The sequence below is a fragment of the Narcine bancroftii genome, chromosome 3 (genome assembly GCF_036971445.1).
Source record: "Narcine bancroftii isolate sNarBan1 chromosome 3, sNarBan1.hap1, whole genome shotgun sequence".
Taxonomy (NCBI): domain Eukaryota; kingdom Metazoa; phylum Chordata; class Chondrichthyes; order Torpediniformes; family Narcinidae; genus Narcine; species Narcine bancroftii.
Window position 1 is genome coordinate 323,782,177 of NC_091471.1, and position 22,204 is coordinate 323,804,380.

The following is a 22,204-nucleotide window of genomic DNA, read 5'->3' on the forward strand; positions in this document are numbered from 1 at the left end:
TGATGATGCGGGGCACACCATTTGGGTACGGCTGCCTGGACTGGTTGAGATAAATCTAGGTGGGTGGATTTCAAGTGCTCCACGGTAAACAATTCCTCCCTGCCCCCCACATCCAAAGTAAAAGTTCCACTCAACCGCCGGAGCACCTTGTATGGCCCCTCGTAAGGCCGCTGCAGTGGTGCTCTCCGTGGTCCCCTTTTGACAAAGACAAATTGCACCACATCGAGTTATTTGGGCTAATGAGACAGTCAGGTGCCGTGGTGTGACACGGGCGGTGGGGTCAGGTTGCCCAGGCATTTATGGAGGTTGGCGAGCCGCTCACCTTCGCTGTGCGTGGCCTCTGCTTGCGGGCTGAAGAATTCCCCTGGCAGGGAGAGTGGTGCGCCGTAGACCGTTTCAGCTGATGAGGCTTGCAGGTCCTCCTTGGGCGCCATTCTGATTCTGAGGAGGACCCAGGGTACTCATCCACCCAGTCGGGGCCGGAAATCTTGGCCATCAGGGTGGACTTTAAGTGGCGATGGAACCTCTCTCTGTTAGACTGAAGGTGGGAGGCCGTGGTGTGGTACAGTGTTACCCCTAAAAGCCTCGCCAGCTGTGACCATAGGGCAGAGGTAAATTGAGTGCCCCTGTCACTCCTAATATGCACCAGCATGCCAAAATGAGCGATCCATTGACCAACCAGGGCTCTAGCGCATGTCTCTGCCAATGCTTCACGGACCGGGATCACTCTGGCCACCTGGTAGCTCTGTCCACTATGGTCAATAGGTACCGCGACTCCCTGGACACCGGCAAGGGGCCCACAATGTCTACATGGATATGTTGGAACCTTCGCAGTGCCGGATCAAAATGTTGGACAAGGGCCTGCATGTGCCTGTGGATTTTGAAGGTCTGGCATCGGACGCAGTTGCGGGCTAGGGCTGCGACCTCCTTCTTGAGGCCGTGCCAGATGAATTGTTGAGCCACCATGCAGACGGTAGTCTTTACTGAGGCATGGGCAAGATCATGGATGGAACTGATGACTCTAGCCCTAAAGTCCTGTGGAACTACCAGGCGCGGTGAGCCGGTGGAGGTATCGCAGATATCCTCAAGCTGGAGCCCTGATACTGCGGTGTGGAGAACCTGGGTTTTGGCATTGCTCTGTTGGGCCTGTGTGAGCTGTGTGTAGTCAAGACCGTGAGCTAGTGTGCCGATGGCCAGGCGGGACAGCGCGTCAGTGACTACATTGTCCTTACCTGCCCCTGTACTGGATGTCCATGGTGAATTACAAGACATAGGACAGGTGGCGCTGTTGCCTGGCTGACCACGGGGCCTTGGCCATCGATAGTGCTTGGGTGAGGGGCTTGTGGTCGGTAAAGGTGGTAAAAGTCCTACCCTCTTGGAAATATCAAAAGTGGCGAATGGCTAGGTACTGCGCCAGGAGGTCCCGGTTGAATGCACTGTATTTGAGTACGGGAGGCCGCAACTGCCTGCTGAAAAAGGCTAGCAGGTGTCACTGTCTGTCCAGCCACTGTTCGAGCACTCCTCCAACCTCCATGGTGGAAGCATCGACTGATAGCGCCGTGTGTGCTTCCAGACATAGGTGCACTAACAAAGTTGCTTCAGCGAGGGCCCGCTTCATCACTGCAAAAGTCTCATCTGCTTCCCCCGACCAGGCCAAGGTCATCGCTATCAGTGCAAACAGAGGGCGCATGATGCAGGCGGCGTTGAGGATGAATCGATGGTAAAAGTTCACCATCCCCACAAATTCCTGTAGCCCTTTGAGGGAGGAGGGCTTGGGGAAACATTAGACGGCTGTCATCTTCTCCGGTGCCAGAGCTGTCCCGAATTGGCATTTGGCCTTGTTGACCGTGAGGCCAAATTCTGCCTGCTGGGCGAATAGGGTATGGAAATGGGCCTTCTGCTCTTCGCGAGTGCTGCTAGCTATCAGGATGTCGTCTTGGTAGATAAAGACAAAGTCCAAATCCCTACCCACTCCGTCCATGAGGCGCTGGAATGTCTGGGCGGCATTCTTCAGGCCGAACGGCATGCGGAGAAACTCGAACAGGCCGAAGGGAGTTATAATGACAGTCTTGCCAACATCGTCGGGGTGGACTGGGATTTGGTGGTATCCGTGCACCAGATCAACCTTTGAAAAGAACTGCACACCTTGCAGGTTGGCTGCGACGTCTTGGATATGGGTGACTGGGTAGCTGTCTAGAGTCGTGGCATCATTCAGCCATCTGTAGACTCCGCAGGGCCTCCAACCTCCTGATGACTTCGGGACCATGTGTAGCGGTGCCCACCAAGCGCTGTTCAATCATCGAACGATGCCCAATTCCTGGAGTCTGGAGAATTCCTCCTTGGCTTGCTTCAGTTTCTCTGGCGGCAGCCGTCTAGCCCTGGTGTGGATCGGGGGACCTTAAGTGGAGACATGATGGAATACTCTGTGTTGGGGGGAAGGTGGTGTCGAAGCGAGGCTCGAGGATGGCAGAGAACTCACTGAGGATCCCAGCGAATCCGTCTTCGCCGGCGGAGACTGTGGCGATCTCTGACCTGCCATCGTCTGCCATGCCCAGGCACTCCTCACATCCACCAGCAGGCCGTGAGACCTTAGGAAGTCAGCCGCCAACAGCGCCATGCTCACCGAGGCCAGGACAAATCTCCAAGTGAACTTCTCTTCCCCATTCTTTATCTGCCAAAGGTTTTGATTGTAGAGCCATTGGCAGCCCTCAGGGTTGGACTGGGGGTTCGAGTCCGTGTTTTCAGCACAGTAGGGGGAAGGACACTCAGCTCAGACCCTGTGTTGACTAGGAACCGGCAGCCTGTGGATCTGTCTTGGATGTAAAGGAGGCTGTTCACATGGCCAACCGTCGCAACTATTAACGGCAGTTGCCCTGGCCGTTTTCCTGGTAATTGCAGGGCTGGCGGCACTTGCAGGCTTTAGCCCACAAGCGCTGATGGTAGAAGCACCACGATGACTGGGCTTCTTCGGGCTTCCCCTTGGGGGAATCTTGCTGATGACAGGGTGCCGACTTGAAGACTTGGCTGAGTGCTGCCTCGTTCTCCTGCTCACCAGAACGCATCCGTCCGAGTTTCTGCCTTGCGGGGGTCGGAGAAGTCCTCCAGACAGGTGGAACTGAATGTCCTCTGGCATCTGTTCTAGAAAGATCTGTCTGAAGAGAAAGCACGGCTTCTGATCCTCTGTCAGGGCCAGTATCTCGTCTATGAGGGCTGAGGGGCTGCGGTCCCCCAACCAGTCTAGATGTAAGAATTTGGACGCACGCTGCTGGGGTGAGAGCCCAAACTACCCCAGGAGCAGATTCTTGAGGGTTGTGTACTTTTTGGTCACTGGTTGCCGATAGATGGTTTCGTCCACCCTCGCTGCTGTGTCCTGATCAAGGGCGCCCATGACAAGGTAAACCTTGGTGGTTGCAGCTGTGATGTTGCAGAGGTGGAATTGTTCCTCTGCTTGGTCGAACCACATCCGTGGGCGATGTGGCCAGAAAGTGGAAAGTTTGAGGGCTATCACGTTAACCTCTGCCATGTCCATCATTGGTTGGGTCCAGAATGTCATCTGGGCCCGTCGGGGTCACCAATGTGGCACTCTGAGGAGCTGTAGTAAATCACTGCCACCACACCGATGGTCATTAATGACTGTTTTTATTCAAATTCTGCGTGCCCCTTTAAGGGCAGCATGAGCTCAGTCACCTGGTGCATTGTGACGTCATTGTTCAGGGCGTGCGCTGGAAGGGATGCTGGAGTCAGAGAGAAACCCCTGATGACGCCATTCCCCCATGGCTGTCCAGCAACGTGACGATACAAGTGGGGCCGGTTTGCCATTAGGCTGTGCGCCGCCACATCTGAAATAAAAAAAAGATAAGTAACAAAATATAAGAGCCCATCATCTGCGCCACAACCCAATTCATTGATCTCGATCATTTCCCTACTGGCATGGGTTGTTGCATTTCCTTTATTCAGAAAGAGTAGAATTTTTTCTGCGTACCAATTTGTTGCAGATAGGGTTGCCATATCTGTGCCATATTTATGTGCCATATTTACCCTTTAAATTGTATGCAATTTTCTCCAGGGAATACATCTGTATTTCCATATTCCATTGTGTAAGATTTAGTTGGGAGTCGGTCTTCCATGCGGCTGCTATGCACTTCCTGGCTACCAACAGGACGACCTTAAAAAACTGAATTTGGTGCTTGAACACTTTAAAACACACATCCATATGTTCCCCAGCAGGGAAAATTTTGAATCCTGTGGAAAATCCACCTTTGTAATTTTTTCAGAATGTCCCCCAGGTCCTCCCAGAAGGATCTCACCTTTGTACACAGCCAGGTGGAATGGATAAACGTTTAAATATTCACACCACATCTAAAGCACGTTTTTGAGATTTCTGGTTTAGATTGATGTAATTTTTGTGGTGTGAGGCACAGTTGATGCAGGAAATTGTATTGCACCAACGTGAACCTGGAATTAATAACAGTTGTCATGTTGTCCCAACACAGGTCTGACCAGCACCGCTCGTGGATTGTTGTGCCAAAGTCCATCTCTCACCCTTCCCTTGATCTGTTTAAGCCTGGCTTCGGGCCCTCGCTAGGATATTTTAGGACTCACCCCACCTTTATTCCCATTCATTGATTTATTTTTACATTTTAATATGAGGTTTTCTTTGAAATCAATTTAGTGCCCCATTTATATATAAACTCTCCTGCTATCTTTTCTCCAACTATGCATCGTCCAATTTGTGCCCAGGAAGGTGGAGGGGGGGGGGGGTAATACCTTCCTAATTTGCAGTATTTAGTTACACAATAAAGAGCCTGCAAGCTCACACCAAGACACAAGAGCAACTTGTTCGTGAACTACTCTTTGCAGACGATGTCGCTTTAGTTGCCAATTCAGAGCCAGCTCTTCAGCGCTTGATGTCCTGTTTTACGGAAACTGCCAAAATGTTTGGCCTGGAAGTCAGCCTGAAGAAAACTGAGGTCCTCCATCAGCCAGCTCCCCACCATGACTACCAGCCCCCCCACATCTCCATCGGGCACACTGAATTCAAAACGGTCAACCAGTTTACCTATCTCGGCTGCACCATTTCATCGGATGCAAGGATCGACAACGAGATAGACAACAGACTCGCCAAGGCAAATAGCGCCTTTGGAAGACTACACAAAAGAGTCTGGAAAAAAACCAACTGAAAAACCTCATGAAGATTGGCGTATACAGAGCCGTTGTCATACCCACACTCCTGTTCGGCTCCGAATCATGGGTCCTCTACCGGCATCACCTACGGCTCCTAGAACACTTCCACCAGCGTTGTCTCCACTCCATCCTCAACATTCATTGGAGTGACTTTATCTCCAACATCGAAGTACTCGAGATGGCAGAGGCCGACAGCATCGAATCCACGCTGCTGAAGATCAAACTGCTCTGGGTAGGTCACGTCTCCAGAATGGAGGACCATCGCCTTCCCAAGATCGTGTTATATGGTGAGCTCTCCACTGGCCACCAAGACAGAGGTGCACCAAAGAAGAGGTACAAGGACTGCCTAAAGAAATCTCTTGGTGCCTGCCACATTGACCACCACCAGTGGGCTGATATCGCCTCAAACCGTGCATCTTGGTGCCTCACAGTTCGGCGGGCAGCAACCTCCTTTGAAGAAGACCGCAGAGCCCATCTCACTGACAAAAGACAAAGGAGGATAAACCCAATACCCAACCCCAATCAACCAATTTTCCCTTGTAACCGCTGCAACTGTGTCTGCCTGTCCTGCATCGGACTTGTCAGCCACAAGCGAGCCTGCAGCTGACGTGGACATTACCCCTCCATAAATCTTCGTCTGTGAAGCCAAGCCAAAGAAAGATAGTACCATCATGTGAAAGAGAATGTGGTCCCTGATGCATTTAGTCAGACATACACTTGTTCAACCTTTACTACCCGCACACTCGCTGAAATTCACAACGAACTTTGTCATCTAGGCTGCTGCATTTTATTAGAGCAAAGAACCTCCCCTTTTCTACAGAAGACTTATGCTTTATGCAGGGACTGTGCTGAACTAAAGCCTCAGTTCTACCACCCACCAGAATCTTATCTAAGCAACAACACCTATGGAACGACTTAGTATTGACTTCAAGGCCCATTGCCTACAGCTTCACGTAACCCATAACTACTTACAGCAGTTGATGAATACTCGCGCTTCTCCTTTGCTTTTCCATGTCTGAATATGCTTTCTACAACAGTAATCAGATGCCTGGATCTGCTATTTAACCTATGTGGAATGCCAACTTACATGCACACTGATCGAGGCAACACCTTCATGTCTAAGGATCTGAAAGTTGTCTCTCCCAGAAGAGGGTTGCCACAAGTCATACTATCCCACAACACCCATTCAGGAATGGACAGGTAAAGAGGTTCAACGGCATCATATGGGAGGCAGCCCGTTTGGCCCTTAGATCATGTAGCCTGCCCGAGAAACATTGGGAACTGGTTCTTCCTGAGGTGCTACACTCCCAAAGATCACTGTTGTGTACAGCAACAAATACTACACCCCATGAACATTTTTTTTTGCATTCCAACATTGCTCATCCCATGGAAATTCACTACCCTCCTGGCTACTAAGAAGGTTTGTGAGGAGTAACAAAAATGAACCACTCGTAGATCAAGTTGAACTCCTTGACAGTAATCCAACATCAGGTACCCAGATGGACAGGAGTCTACTGTATTCATGACTTGGCACTTTGTCCAGAAGCCCAGGCGATCCCCATATCTCCTATTGTAGAACATGATAAAAGAAATCTGGCGGTACCAATACTAGAGGAGGAGGAAGATACAACATGCCATAGCATGGAGGATGATGAACTAAGGAGATCCGGTCATGCACCAAAACCTCCCAATCAATATGAATGGGACTAGTCCCATAAAGTGTGGTTTGATATTTCAGGTGTTTTTTTTTTTAACGAGAGTGTAAAATTTCAAAGTTATTCTTATATTGTTGTAAATAATTCTAAATTCTAACTCTAACTGTACAATTAAGTTGAATAAAGTGTGGAAAGCAACCACCAAGCTTTTCTTTCTCAAACAGGCTGCTTTCTTGAGACATCGCCTCCTGTAGATGAGGAGTGAAGACTAATGCCCATGATGGTGTTGGCCAAGTTTACAACCCTCTATGGCCTTTTCCTGTCCTGTGATGCAGCTGGTCAGAATGCTCTTGACAGTAGATGGTCAGAGATGTTGACACCCAGGAATTTGAGGTTCTTTACCCTTTGCACTGTTGACCCCTTGATGAGAACTGGTTTGTGTTCTCCTGGTTTCCCCTTCCTGAAGTCCACAATCAGTTCCTTAGTTTTGCTAACATTGAATGCAAGGTTGCTGTTGTGACACTATTCAACGAGCTGATCGATCTCACTCCTGTACACTTCCTCATTGCCATCTGTGATTCTGCCGACAACCGTGGTGTCATCTGCAAATTTGTAGATGGCATTTGAATCATGTCTAGCCACACACTCATGTATATGTCACACAGTAGACAGCAAGTGCAAAACTTACCCACTGCCAACTCGGGGAGGTAGGGATGAACAATAACAATACAGGGCTCTTTCGAGGCCCTGTAATAGGAATGGGTACACTTTAAATCCCTTGTGGAGGATCCATTGGAGGGCAAGTCTGGTGCCAGCAGCCATGATAATTCCAGCTCCAATAGTGTATATTAAAGCTGCTGCAGTTAAAAAGCTGGTAGTTGGATCTTGGGATCGGGCCGACGGTACACCACGAGGCGAGCTACCACCTGTCCAAGCCCCTGCCTCACAGCATTCCCTTGAGGCTCTTGACTGAGTGTCTTCTAGGGTCCAAAGCATTTACTTTGAAAAAATTAGAGTGTTCAAAGCTGGCCAGGCCACCTGGATACTGCAGCTAGGAATAATGGAATAGGACCATGGTTCTATTTTGTTGGTTTTCGGAACTGAGGCCATGATTAAAAGGGATGGCCCGGGCCATTCATATTGTGAAATTCTGGGACCGGCACAAGACAGACAAAAGTGAAAGCATTGGCCAAGAATGTTTTCATTAATCAAGAAGGAAAGTCAGAGGTTCGAAGGTGATCAGATATAGAGTGAGTGGAGCAGTGGGCTGAGCACGTATCCATGAGGGGTGTCTGTGTTGATAGTGAGGAGGAGGTCTTTTTACTCATTCACACTGACCATGATCATCCAATGATGAAGTTAATTCTGGCCATGACCAACCTGTCAAAGCATTTCATTACAGTAGATGTTAGTGCAACTGGGCGACAGTCATTGAGGCAGCTCACTGTTGGGCACTACACTCATACAGACCTTCTTGGGCCCTGCTGTGATTAATGCATTTTTTGAAAGAAATATTCTGAATTTCAACCTGTTTTTGTGCAAAATGAAATGTTGAAGAGTTACATAGCAGTTAGTGTAACACTCTTAGAGCACCAGCAATCGGGACTGGATTCGAATACCACACTGACTGTAAGAAGTTTGTACGTTTTCCCCGTGCCTGCATGAGTTTTCCCCGGAGGCTCCGGTTTCCTCTTACCATTTTAAACGTACCAGGGGTGTTGGTTAATTTGGTGTAATTTGGAAGCATGGGCTCATGGTGCTGTTACTGTGCTGTAAGTCTAAATTTAAATTTAAGAACAATAATTAAATTTAAAGACTCACTTTTCAATTCTGATAGCAGGAGGATTGAGAGATGTGGACTCCTCTGACATAATTTATCCTTCAGTCTCCTTGACCATGGTGTTTGCCAGCTCTTCTATGAAAGCACTCTCAAGGCAGAGCTACAGCAAGGAGAGACAGCAAAATATACTGTACCTTGGGTCACTGGGGATGCAACTAAACAACTGGCAAGAGATTGGGAAAGTCTTGGGCAAGAGGGCACAAGTTTAGATTGAAGGGCATCCTCTTCGAACAGGGGGTTGTGGAGGCTGGGTCACTGGGTGTATTTAAGGCAAAGATTTATAGGTTCTTGATAAGCCAGGATATCAAAGGTTATGGGGAAAAGGCCGGGCAGTGGGGCTGAGTGGCAAAAAGGAACAGGTCATCAATGAATGGCAGGGCAGACTCGATGGACTGAAAAATCCATTTCTGCTCCTATGTCATATGGTTTTGTGGTCTAAACTCCTGTGTTTTCTGAAAGACAAGACATCAGATTGACAGAACAATTCAATATTCTAGATGTGACTTGTCGGTTCCTGGAGCAACAGCTGATCCCTAGGTTGAAAGGACTTGGACAACATCAAAATCAATATCCATCAATGCAGGCTTCTGCAAAGCTACAAATGCCTGTGATGAGGTGGTGGAGGTTGCTGGGGGAAGGTAAGCGATTCATTCTGCCACATTTGCAAAGGTCAGATCTGAATGCTTGTGTGTAGATGCCAGAGGTTCCCTGATAAGGAAGAACAGGAGGTTCATGCAGGGTGTCAGTTTCTGCTGCATGGCAGGGATTCCTTATGATCTCATCTTACTTTCAATTCTGCATTAACTGACTTCACAATTTCCAGAAGTTTGTTCTGTTTTTAACACCCAAGCAAGAACCTTATGGGCCTTTTTTACCTAATTCATAATACCTGTTTGGTTCTCTCAAATAATGTTTCCATTCTATAAGACTGAATCATATTATAGTTAGGGTTTTTTAATTATTAATTTATTTCTTTTCTCATCTGGAACCTTTCTTTGGAAATCCTTCTCCAAATTCTCTATTTCTCTTTCCAATTGGTCAAACTTTTTCATATAATCTTTCTTAACTTTCACCGTAAAACTTATTATCTGACCCCTCAAGTATGCCTTCAATGCATCCCAAACAATAAACATTACCTACTGAATTAGAATGTATTTCTAAAAATTCTTGGATTTGCTTTCTTATAAAGTCACAAAAATCCATGATGTAGAATTAAATCTCTACATATAAACCAATGACTCCTTCTCAGGAACCAAACATGTCATTAAAAGCTGTGAATGATCAGACAAACTTCTGGCCTTATAGTCCAAATGCATAATTCTTCCTTTCAGTTGCGTCGATATCAAGAATAAGTCTATTCTAGAATAAGAGTAATCTTTCTTAAGGATTTAACTTTTGCCAAATATCTACCAAGCTCAGCTCTTTCATTTGGCTCAAAGTTACTTCTGCTACTTTAGTTCAAATAACTGATCTTGTCGTTTTATCCAGAACCAGATGAAGACAACAATTAAAATTCCCTCCTATAAATATTTTTTCCTGTGCTTCAGCTAAAAACATAAAGTATCATCAACATCTGGTGCTTAATTACTCTTAAGTATCCACATTTCAGAGTAAATTTGACAATGAATCAAGACAGATCTCCCCACGGGATCAGTAATCGCCCTTTGAATTTTAACAGGCAACGTTTTCTTAAACAAAATTGCCACATCTCTTGCTTTAGAATTAATTGTTGAAGCTACCACTTGACCTACCCCATCTCTTTTTAATTTCTGATGCTCCTTCTCTGTTATGTGAGTCTCTTGCAAGAAAGAAACGTCAACTTTAATTTTCTTCAAATAAGCTAAACCCTCTTCCACTTTCTCTTAATAGTATAATTAAGCCCATTTATATCACAAGTTACAAAATTTAGTACACTACTGGTAGCTACTACTTCCCAACAAATCAAAACTCCCCTTTACCTCTCCTCTTGTACCTCCCGCATCTTAAAACTGTTAAGCAAGAAAGTAAAGAAAAAAGAAAACAAAACTTAAAAAAGCTACCCCCCCACAAAAGGCCAGTACTAGCCACCCTATTGTGTGGGAAGTGGTTCTCATCAATAATATAATAGTTAAGAAAGGAGAAGGAAACTAAGTGGTTTCCATTGGCCTTTGATTAGCTGTTCAAGCATGCTGCTAACTGTCGCTTCGGAAGCATCTACAATGAGGGCTGTGGCGATGTCTACATGAGTATGGCATTGGCTAGAGCATCCTTGGCCTGATTGAAAGCTGCCATCGACACCTCCATCCAGGCAACTTCTTTGGCTTTGCCAGACATCAAACTGAAAGGGGGGCATATGATTCGGGCCACTGAGGGAATGAACTGGTGGTAAAAGTTAGCCATCCCGACAAATAGTGTGTTGGGTTGGCAAATTGTCAAATGGATTCCACTTTTACCGGCAGGGGAACAGCTCTGTGATGGTCGATCCGGTGTCTCAAGAAGTCGATGGTGACACTTGATCGCCAGGCCGTAGTCACTGAGGTCAACCAGTTTACCTATCTCGGCTGCACCATTTCATCAGATGCAAAGATCGACAACGAGATAGACAACAGACTCGCCAAGGCAAATAGCACCTTTGGAAGACTACACAAAAGAGTCTGGAAAAACAACCAACTGAAAAACCTCACAAAGATTAGCATATTCAGAGCCGTTGTCATACCCACACTCCTGTTCGGCTCCGAATCATGGGTCCTTCCACCAGCGTTGTCTCCGCTCCATCCTCAACATTCATTGGAGCGACTTCATCACCAACATCGAAGTACTCGAGATGGCAGAGGCCGACAGCATTGAATCCACGCTGCTGAAGATCCAACTGCGCTGGGTAGGTCACGACTCCAGAATGGAGGACCATCGCCTTCCCAAGATCGTGTTATATGGCGAGCTCTCCACTGGCCACCGAGACAAAGGTGCACCAAAGGACTGCCTAAAGAAATCTCTTGGTGCCTGCCACATTGACCACCGCCAGTGGGCTGATATCACCTCAAACCGTGCATCTTGGAACCTCACAGTTCGGCAGGCAGTAACCTCCTTTGAAGAAGACCACAGAGCCCACCTCACTGACAAAAGACAAAAGAGGAAAAACCCAACACCCAACCCCAACCAACCAATTTTCCCTTGCAACCGCTGCAACCGTGTCTGCCTGTCCTGCATCAGACTTGTCAGCCACAAATGAGCCTGCAGCTGACGTGGACATTACCCCTCCATAAATCTTCATCCGCGAAGCCAAGCCAAAGTGAAGAAGACTCACTGAGGCAACAGCAGAGCTTACCTGATATTCCTGGTGGGAATGGCTGGCTACCAGGTTGTCATCTAGGTAGACAAACAGAAAGTCTATGTCCCGCCCTACCACGTCCATGAGGCGATGGAAGTTCTGCGCTGTTTTTAAGGCTGAATGGCCTCCTAAGGGATTTGAATAGGCCGAATGGAAAGGGCCTCATTTGCTAGTCCTTTCTGAAGAGTAGACGTGGCCCATGGTGGTCTGCCAGTACCAGCGTGAAACTCATTAGGGCCGACAGTGCACAGTTATCCAGGTTATCCATATGTAGCAAAGTTCACAGTGTGAGAGGCCGAAAGGGCCGACCAAAAGGACCTTGAGTGCTTCATAGCCTCCAGGGGCTGTTGCAGCCTGCAATTTCCAGGTCGAGAGCAGCTGCCACATAGTAGTATCTGGTCTCATCGGAGACCTGGAACTGGGCCTCTCCTTGCTGAAACCAGACAAGGGACTGAGTGGTCCAGAAAGCTGGAAGTTTAAGCAAAACTGCATTCTGAAGAGTTGAGTCATTCACCTTGTCCATGTTGATTGTGTCATTTGTGTTAGACCTTCAGGGTCACCAATATGGCTGCAAGTGAAAGAAACACGCTGAGTCGAGCAGAGTTTCAGTTCAACTGATTTATTAATTCAAAATTGCACACTTAAGAAGCCCACGCTTGTCCCAGTGACCCTTGTGCCCTGTGGGGTGTAAGTGATGTCGTTTTCCAGGCTGAGGCTTTGCCCTGCACTGAGAGTCCCTGAGAATGTCACTGGCTGCGGGACTTGCCCATGACTGCTGGAGCCAGTCTGCTTGCCATGTGGGTGAGCCGCCACATTGTATAAATTAAATTATTTACCATTATTTAATAAAAATGCTAAGGATTTGAGTAAATGGAATAACCTACCTGTTACATTAGTAGGTGGGGTAAATTGTGTTAAGATGAATATTTTCCGTAGAGTTCAATATCTTTTTCAGTCAATCCCCATCTCAATTCCTCAAAAAAAATTAAGGATTTAAATGCAATCATTAGGGAGTTTTTATGGAAAGGGGAAAAAGGCAAGGGTTTCTTTGGAAAAATTGACCTGGAAGTTGGAATTAAAAGAATTACTATAAAGGTGCTCAAATGAGGTTTACTAATGTACCGTTTAGTTTAGATAAAATTACTGCTTGGGTCAATATAGAACTTAGTAAAACAGAAGAAATAAATTTACAGGATTTTATCTTGTATATTGCATGATTAATGTTTTGAAATAATTTTTTGAATTGAATGTAATGTAATTATTATTATGGTTTAAAATTTGTAAATTAAATATTTTTTTTAAATGTATTACTTATCAATTGTTAGATTGACAGATCCTGACTGATGTTTGCAGTAGTTTCTTTCCTAAGTACTTCCATACCTGTAAGGTGTTCCAGCACAAGAGATAGGCCTGAATCCACAATGACCTTCAATCCCCACTTACACCATTTCCAAACGATTTCTATTTTATTCTTCACTCATCAAATCATCTTGTACAACCTTTCCTTCACCAGAAAAGGCCCCAGTGATCCACAAATCTATAATCCTCTCTCCTACATTATCCCTTTGACCACACATTTACCTGAACCAGCTCCCCATTGGGTGGCAGAGTTAATGTAGTGGTTAACACAACGCTGTTAGAGCATCACCGATCAGGATCATGTTTCGAACCCTGTACTGTTTTAAGGAGTTTGTATATTCTCTCCGCATCTGTGTGGGTTTTCCCTGGGGCCTCCGGTTTCCTCCCATCATTCAAATGTATCGGGGTGTAGATTAATTAGGTGTAATTGGACAATAAAGGCACATAGGCTGAATTGGCTTGTTACCAGACTTTATGTCTAAATTTTAAAAAAATCAACAGTGCATGGATACCCGAACCAGTCCAAAGATTACAACCATTGAGACTCTGCTCTTTAATCTTCTACGTAGCTCTTTAAGTTGATGTTGCAAGACTTATCCACCTTTTTCGTCTGTATACTTCATAGCCGTTGGTGTCGCACTCATCCAAGTGTCCCAAACTTGTGCCTTGTAGATGGTGGATCGTCTATATGACCTGTCCATTGTGTTTCTGGTCAATGGTAACCACCAGGCTATAGATGGTGCAGGACATGGTGATGAAAATGCTAATGAATGCCAAAAGTATGCGGTTTAAGTCTTCTCCTCGGAGACACTCCTTGTGTAACATTTACATTGCACTAATGCTACATGACAATTATCAGCCAATGCTTAGATGTTGCCCTGATCTTGGTACATGATGACAGCACAGATTTCTTCACTCACTGAATAGAATAGAATAGAACACTACAACACAGCACAGGCCCTTCACCCCCCTAATGTTGTGCCGGCCCATGTATTATTTCCTCAAAAATGGTAATAAACCTGCCTACCCCGTCTATATGGCTGTATAAAGTTCTTCATTTCCTCTAATGTTTCAAGGCATTCCAGGCACCCACAACACTCTGTGTAGAAAACCTTACCCCAGAATTCTCTCCTAAACATCCCTCCCTTCACTTTGTACACATGGTCCTTTGGTGTTTGCTGATCCTGCCCTGGAAACAGGCACTGGCTGTCCACTCTATCTATGCCTCTTGCAGACCTCTATTAAGTCTCGTCTCATCCTTCTATGCTCCAAAGAGAAAAGTCCCAGCTCTGCTAACCTTGCCTCATAAGATTTATTTCCCAATCCAGGAAACATCCTGGTAAATCTCCTCTGCACCTTCTCCATAGCTTCAACATCCCTCCTGTAAATAGGTGACCAGAAATGAACACAATACAATGACACATGTGGTCTTACCAGAGATTTGAAGACTTGTAACATGACCTCTGTACTCCTGAACTCAATCCCCTTATTAATGAAGACCAGAATCCCATAGGCCTTCTTAACTATCCTATCAACCTGTGTGGTGACCTTCAGGGATGATGGATTTGAACCCCAAGGTCCCTCCGTTCATCTACACTCTTAAGTAACCAGCCATTAACCCTGTACTCAGCCTTTTGGTTTGACCTTCCAAAATGCATCACCTCATACTTACTTGGATTGAAATCCATCTGCCACCTTTCGGCCCAACTCTGCATCCTGTCTATATTCTCTTTAACCTTCGACAATCTTCTCCATCCACAAATCCTCCAACCTCCATGTCATCTGCAAACTTACTGACCCCTCCATCCGCCTCTTCATCCAGGTCATTTATAAAAATCACAGAGCAGTGGGTCCCAGAACAGATCCTTGTGGTACTCCACTAAGCACCTATCTCCAGGCAGAATAGATGTGAATGTGACACTCTCCAAAACCATACAGGGCTTGTAGGTTAATTGGAGCATTTGGGTGGTATAGCCTCGTGGGCCAGAATGGCCTGTTGCCATGCTGTATCACTAAATTTAAATTTTAAATTTAAATAAAGAACCTATTTTACTACATCATATCATGCCATATCACAAACGAATGGCCAAAGAGGTAGAAATTCCTATGGGAAGACTGAAGATTTGAGTATCTATCAATCACAAATGCAAATAGTCCCAATGCTCATAAATATACCAGAAAAATAGATGAACTAATGCACAATGCAGAATATATTCCTCGCATACTGCAATAATTTATCATTTATGTTGTTACTTTTGCTGGGTATAAAAGTCATTTGGTTGCTTAGAACCCAATTTTAACAGCTCTCATATAATCCTTTAATCCCATGCAGTGTATTTAGTTTAGATTGTGTCACATCGTACCATCTGATGTTAACGCAGATTGGTGCCCTTCGCGTGCTCTGCATTTTGATTCTTTTACTCCATGGTTAATCTTAATGAGCACCTTGCCCATTTCTTTTGCATTGAAGAGTGTATGATTCAAGGATACTGGCTTCATTTCATTCTTGTCAGGAGGCTGAAGACTGTCAGCATCAGGGGATAAATTCAAAAGTCAGCAAGGTGCAGGGATGGGAGCAGACCAAAGACACTCGATGTGCACAAGTGTGAATGAAATTAGTCTTGGTGATGATTAGCTATTTTAAGTGAGAGAAGATTGTTGGTCCCTCCTTATACCCTTAAGAACGAAAGAATCAGGAGGGGAGGGAAGCATGGAACTTGGCACAATTAGGAGTCGTGGAGATACAGGGGACAAAAACAGGCCATTCGACTCACCTCCACTCCACATTTCAGACAACCGTAAAACACTGCAGCACCATGAAAGGTTCAAAACCTTCTGCGGCAAACTATTATTCTGCTTCGTCCTGTTATCCTGCACATAACCTTCCACATCCTTCCCATCCATACACCTATCCACATTTTTCTTGAATGTCCAAATCAAACTCGCATTTACCACTTCAGATGGCATCTCTACCTCTAGCAAATCTTCCATTATTCCTCCACACGCCAGGGAATGAAGTCCTCTACTGTTTAACCTTGCCCTGTAACTCAGTTCCTAAAGTTCTGGCAACATCCTTGGAAATCTTTCAATCTTACTGATATCTTTCCAGTAGATAGGTAACCAAAAGTGCCCACAATACTCCAAATTTGGCCTCACTAATGTTTTATACAACGTTACCATAACATCCCAACATCTGGACTCAATACTTTGATTTATGAAGGACTGTTGACAAAAGTTCTCATTACAACCCGACCTACCTGTTACACCATTTTCCCATCAACTCTCCCCAGATTCTACCATTCAGGCCTAATGCACAATGGCCATTTAAACTACCATCCCACCTGTCTTTGGACTGTGGGAAGAAACGAGAGCACAAAGAGAAAAGTCAGGCGAGCTTGGGGAGAACGTGCTTACTCCACTCCAATGGTCAGGACTAAACCCATGTTTCTGGTGCTATGGGGCAGCAGCACTTCTTGAACTTCAACAGCAAACCTATTTGCCCAAACTCCTTGTCCCTTGACTGTCCACGTACCTAATATCCTCACTGTAGAGCTTGGTAATAATTGGGGTCTTTGCACCCTCTGAGCTTGAAAGGTAAATGGTAACTGCTCAAGAAGGTACTTGTCAGTTTTCAGAGAGAGATTTGTGGTTCCTTTTTAATCAGCCACTTTCGTGTCTTGCTGATGAAACACCCCTTCAGGGTTCTCCAGATGATAACCTCTTTCTTTCAGGTCAACACAGAGTTCCTTTTCATTTCTTTTATTCCAAGTGAAATATTTGACAGCCAGTCCTCTCCTCTTGCATAAACCACAAGGGCTTTGACCAGGCTGTCTTCCAAAATGGGGCTTTCCAAAAACTTGCCAGCTTGTCCTTTTCCCATCCCAGCTGCTGCCTACTGGCTGTAACACTGTGCAAGTGATCTCTGTGTGTGTGTCTCTCTCTCCCTCTCCCCCACCACCCTCTCTCCCTCTCCCCCACCACCCTCTCTCCCTCCCCCCCTCTCTTTCTCTCTCTCTCTCTGAGAGAAACCTTCTTTGACTCTCTCTGCTTGCAAAACCACATGATCCTCGTAGAACAGTAAGTTCCACTCCAGACAGCAGGCGGCTTCAACATGCTCTTTCATTTGCTGCCTTTTGTAAACAAAATTCCATTGGTGAAGTCTCTTGTATAAGCTCTGGAGCTCATACGTCTACCATGGGGCAGAGCTCCAGTATTTCAAATAAGATCTGTTTTAAAGTGTTTGTATGTGACTCGCCAAGGCAAATAGCGCCTTTGGAAGACTACACAAAAGAGTCTGGAAAAACAACCAACTGAAAAACCTCACAAAGATAAGCGTATACAGAGCCGTTGTCATACCCACACTCCTGTTCGGCTCCGAATCATGGGTCCTCTACCGGCATCACCTACTGCTCCGAGAACGCTTCCACCAGCGTTGTCTCCGCTCCATCCTCAACATTCATTGGAGCGACTTCATCCCTAACATCGAAGTACTTGAGATGGCAGAGGCCGACAGCATCGAATCCACGCTGTTCAAGATCCAACTGCACTGGGTAGGTCACGTCTCCAGAATGGAGGACCATCGCCTTCCCAAGATCGTGTTATATGGCGAGCTCTCCACTGGCCATCGTGTCAGAGGTGCACCAAAGAAGAGGTACAAGGACTGCCTAAAGAAATCTCTTGGTGCCTGCCACATTGACCACCGTCAGTGGGCTGATATCGCCTCAAACCATGCATCTTGGAGCCACACAGTTCGGCGGGCAGCAACCTCCTTTGAAGAAGACCGCAGAGCCCACATCACTGACAAAAGCCCAACCAACAAATTTTCCCCTGCAACCGCTGCAACCGTGTCTGCCTGTCCCGCATCGGACTTGTCAGCCACAAATGAGGCTGCAGCTGACGTGGACATTTAACCCCTCCAGAAATCTTCGTCCGCGAAGCCAAGCCAAAGAGAAAGAAGAAGAGACTCTAACAAACCTTTTCCATTTTATCTCCCTAAATCACATATATCCATATACTCTGTCACACATATTTCAATTAAATGTTTCAAAATTGGTGGATCTATACCAACTAACATTTTTGAATTACACATAAATTAATTCAGCCATAAATTTCTTACAATTTTATCTAACTCTACATTGGCCCAAACAGAAGATTTATTGATATCAAACATTGTATTGTGGTAGAATATTTGGGAATTTTTTGGGGGAGATAAATTGGTAAAATTAGAATAGGTTACATTTTAAAACAGATCTTATTTGAAAAACTGAAGAATTCATATTCAGTGACTTTACAGAATCTATGGAGAATGCTATGCACATTTCAGAAGTAGGTGCTAATTGAAATGCTGTCATAAATAAATGGAGTGTTGTCTTTAAAGCAACAAGCAGGAGACACACTGGCTATTTCATAGCTCTTTGAAAGGGTTTTGACAGAGTGCACAGAAAAGTCACTCCTGGGTTCTTGTTTACCTAAAAACAACAGATTGACCAAGAAGACTGACTCCTATTGTTTTCTGGAGAAGGAGGGGGTTTGCAAGTGAGAGAGAGAAGAACATGAGGCTGGCAATTGGAATCTCAGAGATGGAGAGAGAGACACACAACTGAGCAGTGTCAGCCAAGAGAAGCTTGTTGGAACTGAAACAGAAGTGGCGGATAGCTGGAAGTGCTATCTGTCTGATGTTTCTCTTGGAATAAGTGGATAAGTGGAACAGAAAGGAACTCTGCAGTAGCCTGAAAGAAAGAGGTTATCAACTGGAGAACCCTGATGGGGCAAGACTTGAGGAGATTAATGGTGGTACCTCAGTTGTGAAAATCTTGGAAGACACATCTCTCTCTTCAAACCTACAAGAACCTTCCTGAGCGGTAAACATTTACATTTTGAGCACCAAAGCCTGGTGAATTTTATACATGTTAAATTCTGTGCACAGTATAAAATTGTCTGCAACCAGAGAACTTGGAAGAATGAGAAGTGAGATTGAACTGTGAACCAAAGAATTTTCTTAAATTTACACACACATTACACTTGTCAGCCACAAACGAGCCTGCAGCTGACGTGGACTTTTTACCCTCTCCATAAATCTTCGTCCGCGAAGCCAAGCCAAAGAAGAAGACATACACATGTGCTTAAAATTAAAAGGGGGTTAATTTAGGTTAGTTAAGTTAATAGTGATAAGTTAAAGTTTGATTCTGTTTTCATTTTTAAAGATAATTAAAAACAACTTTTGTTTAAGTAACTACTTGTCTTGGTGAATGTCTATTGCTGCTGGGTTTTGGGCTCTTTTGGGCTCTTAACAGCATTAATAAATTTCAATTGTGCAGCTTTATAATAATTCTGAAAATGAAGAAGTTGTAAACCACCTAATTCAAATTTCCAAGTTAATTTCTCCAAAGACACCCTTTTCATTTTCCCCTTCCATAAAATTTTCTTACAATTAAATTAAGATCTTTAAAAAATTTTTGGGGTACTTAACAAAGGATAGATTGAAAAACATATTGAATCCTTGGAAAAATATTCATTTTAATACAATTCACTCTCCCTGTTAATGTAATAGGTCAAAACATTCCATCTATAAAATCTTTAATTTTATTAAATAATGGAACACAATTTAACATATACAAATTTTCTAAATTTCTAGAAATTCTAATACCCAAATATTTAATTGGATTATTTGTACACCTAAATTGAGCTACACATTTACAGTGATAATAATCTCTTTCTACTAATGGCATAACTTCACTTATATCTCAATTAATTTTATAACCAGATATTTCTCCATAATCTTGTAAATTTTTTATATAAACTAAAGGATTCTCAGGATCTGTTATATAAATCAATACAAACTAATTTTATATTCTTCTTTATTCATTTTAATTCCTTTAATACCAACATCTTGTCTTATTAATTGCACCAATGGTTTAATTGCTAAAACAAACAATGCAGAAGATAAAGGTCAGCCTTACCTAGCCGACCATGTTAATAGAAAAGAAGGAGAAAGCTGTCCATTATTAACTACTTGAGCCATAGGGTTCCTATATAAACCTTTAATCCAATTTATAAATATTGACCCAAATTGAATTTTTTTCTAAAGCCTTAAACAAATAATTCCATTCTAATCTATCAAAAGCCTTTTCTGCATCTGAAGTGCCAGTTGATGAAGTAGACAAAGATGATGTGGTCAAACAATAATCATGGCTTTTATTAGCAGAATCTCATGGTACAATAATGAAAGACAATAGATGCATATACAGTTATATCCAAGGGGAGTGTCCTTAACAGTAGAGATAATGCATAGCCAATGTTAGTACAGCAAGGCTAGCCAGAGGGGAGACAGGCAGCTTGGCAGACATTCACTACAGTCTCCCCCTAGCAGAAGAAGGGTTAAAATCAAAAGGACAGCTGCCAGGAAAGATTGAAGCAAGCGAAACATGGATACTATGTTTGGCATTGAGAATACTCTAACAGCCAAAATACGCCAGTATCTAGCAAGCAATCAAAATATAATGAGATGTTTTATGAATATGTCAGCCTATCAGGTTGTTTACGAATTCTGGTGATTCTTCGCAAAATAGGTGGCTCCTTTGCAACCTTGGGAACTGGTACAGGTCCTGGGTCTGTAGTGTGGGAAGGAGTGACTTCTGGACCCCCTCCATAATTGCCAGCGTGAGGCAGTGGACCCTCAGCATGGCCATTTGAAAGCTTACTAGGGGTCACAGGCTGTGGGGGGGGGGGGGTGAGTCCAACTTCTCAGGCTCACTCTGAGAAGGGGTGCGAGGAAGAGGTGAATCAGGCGAGGCCAGATTGTCAGTACTCCCGTCTGGGAATTTAATATGAGCGTAGATGGGGTTAGTATGCAGTAGCTGAAGTGATTGGACTAGGGGGTCTGTTTCACGTGCCTGAGCATGGCTCTTTAGCAGCACTGGCTCTTTAGCCAGTCCATTATAGTTCCTGATTTCCTAGGAAAGGCAAACATACATTCATGAGGTGTTTGATTTGTTGCAGTACACAATAAAGACTGAATAGAATGTAATGTGTCAGGCAGCACCTCCTGCCACTGGGTAACAGGGTAACCATGTGTTTTTAAAGCAAGATTAACAGTCTTCCAGACTATAGCATTAGCCCTTTCAACCTGCCCATTGCCCTGCGGGTTGTAGCTCATGGTACGGCTAGTGGCAATCCCCTCATGAGCGCCTCAGTTCAGCGCTCATGAATGCTGAGTCCCTATCAGTATGAATGTAATTGGGAAAACCAAAAATGCAGAAAATTCTGTCAAGTGACTTAATGACAGACGCTGACGAGACGTCAGGGCAGGGTATTGAAAGGGAAACCTGGAATATTCGTCAATTACAGTAAGGAAATATACATTTTTGTTGTTGGAAGGTAACAGCCCTTTAAAATCTAAGCTAATCCTCTCAAAAGTCGGGTTGCCTTGAAGAGAGTGGTCTCTGGAGCTTTGAAGTATTGCGGTTTGCATTCTGCGCAAACGGGACAGCTTTTAGTCAGTTTCCTGACTTCTTCCAGAGAGTAAGGAAGGTTGTTAGTTCTTATGTAGTGGAAGAACCTCGTGACTCCTGGGTGGCAAAGTCTGCTATGGATCTCTTTTAGTCCCTCCAGCTGAGCACCAGCAGCAGATCATGACAATGCGTCAGAGGGATCATTTAACCTGCCTGTTCTGTACTGGATCTCATAATTATAAGTTGAGAGTTCTATTTGCCAGCGTGCCATCTTATCGTTCTTGATTTTACTTTTGTGTTTAGTACTGAACATGTAAGCTACAGATTTCTGATCAGTGACAAGAGTAAATTTTCTGCCGGCTAGAAAGTGTCTCCAGTATCGAACAGCTGGGCTTATTTTTCAATGGCA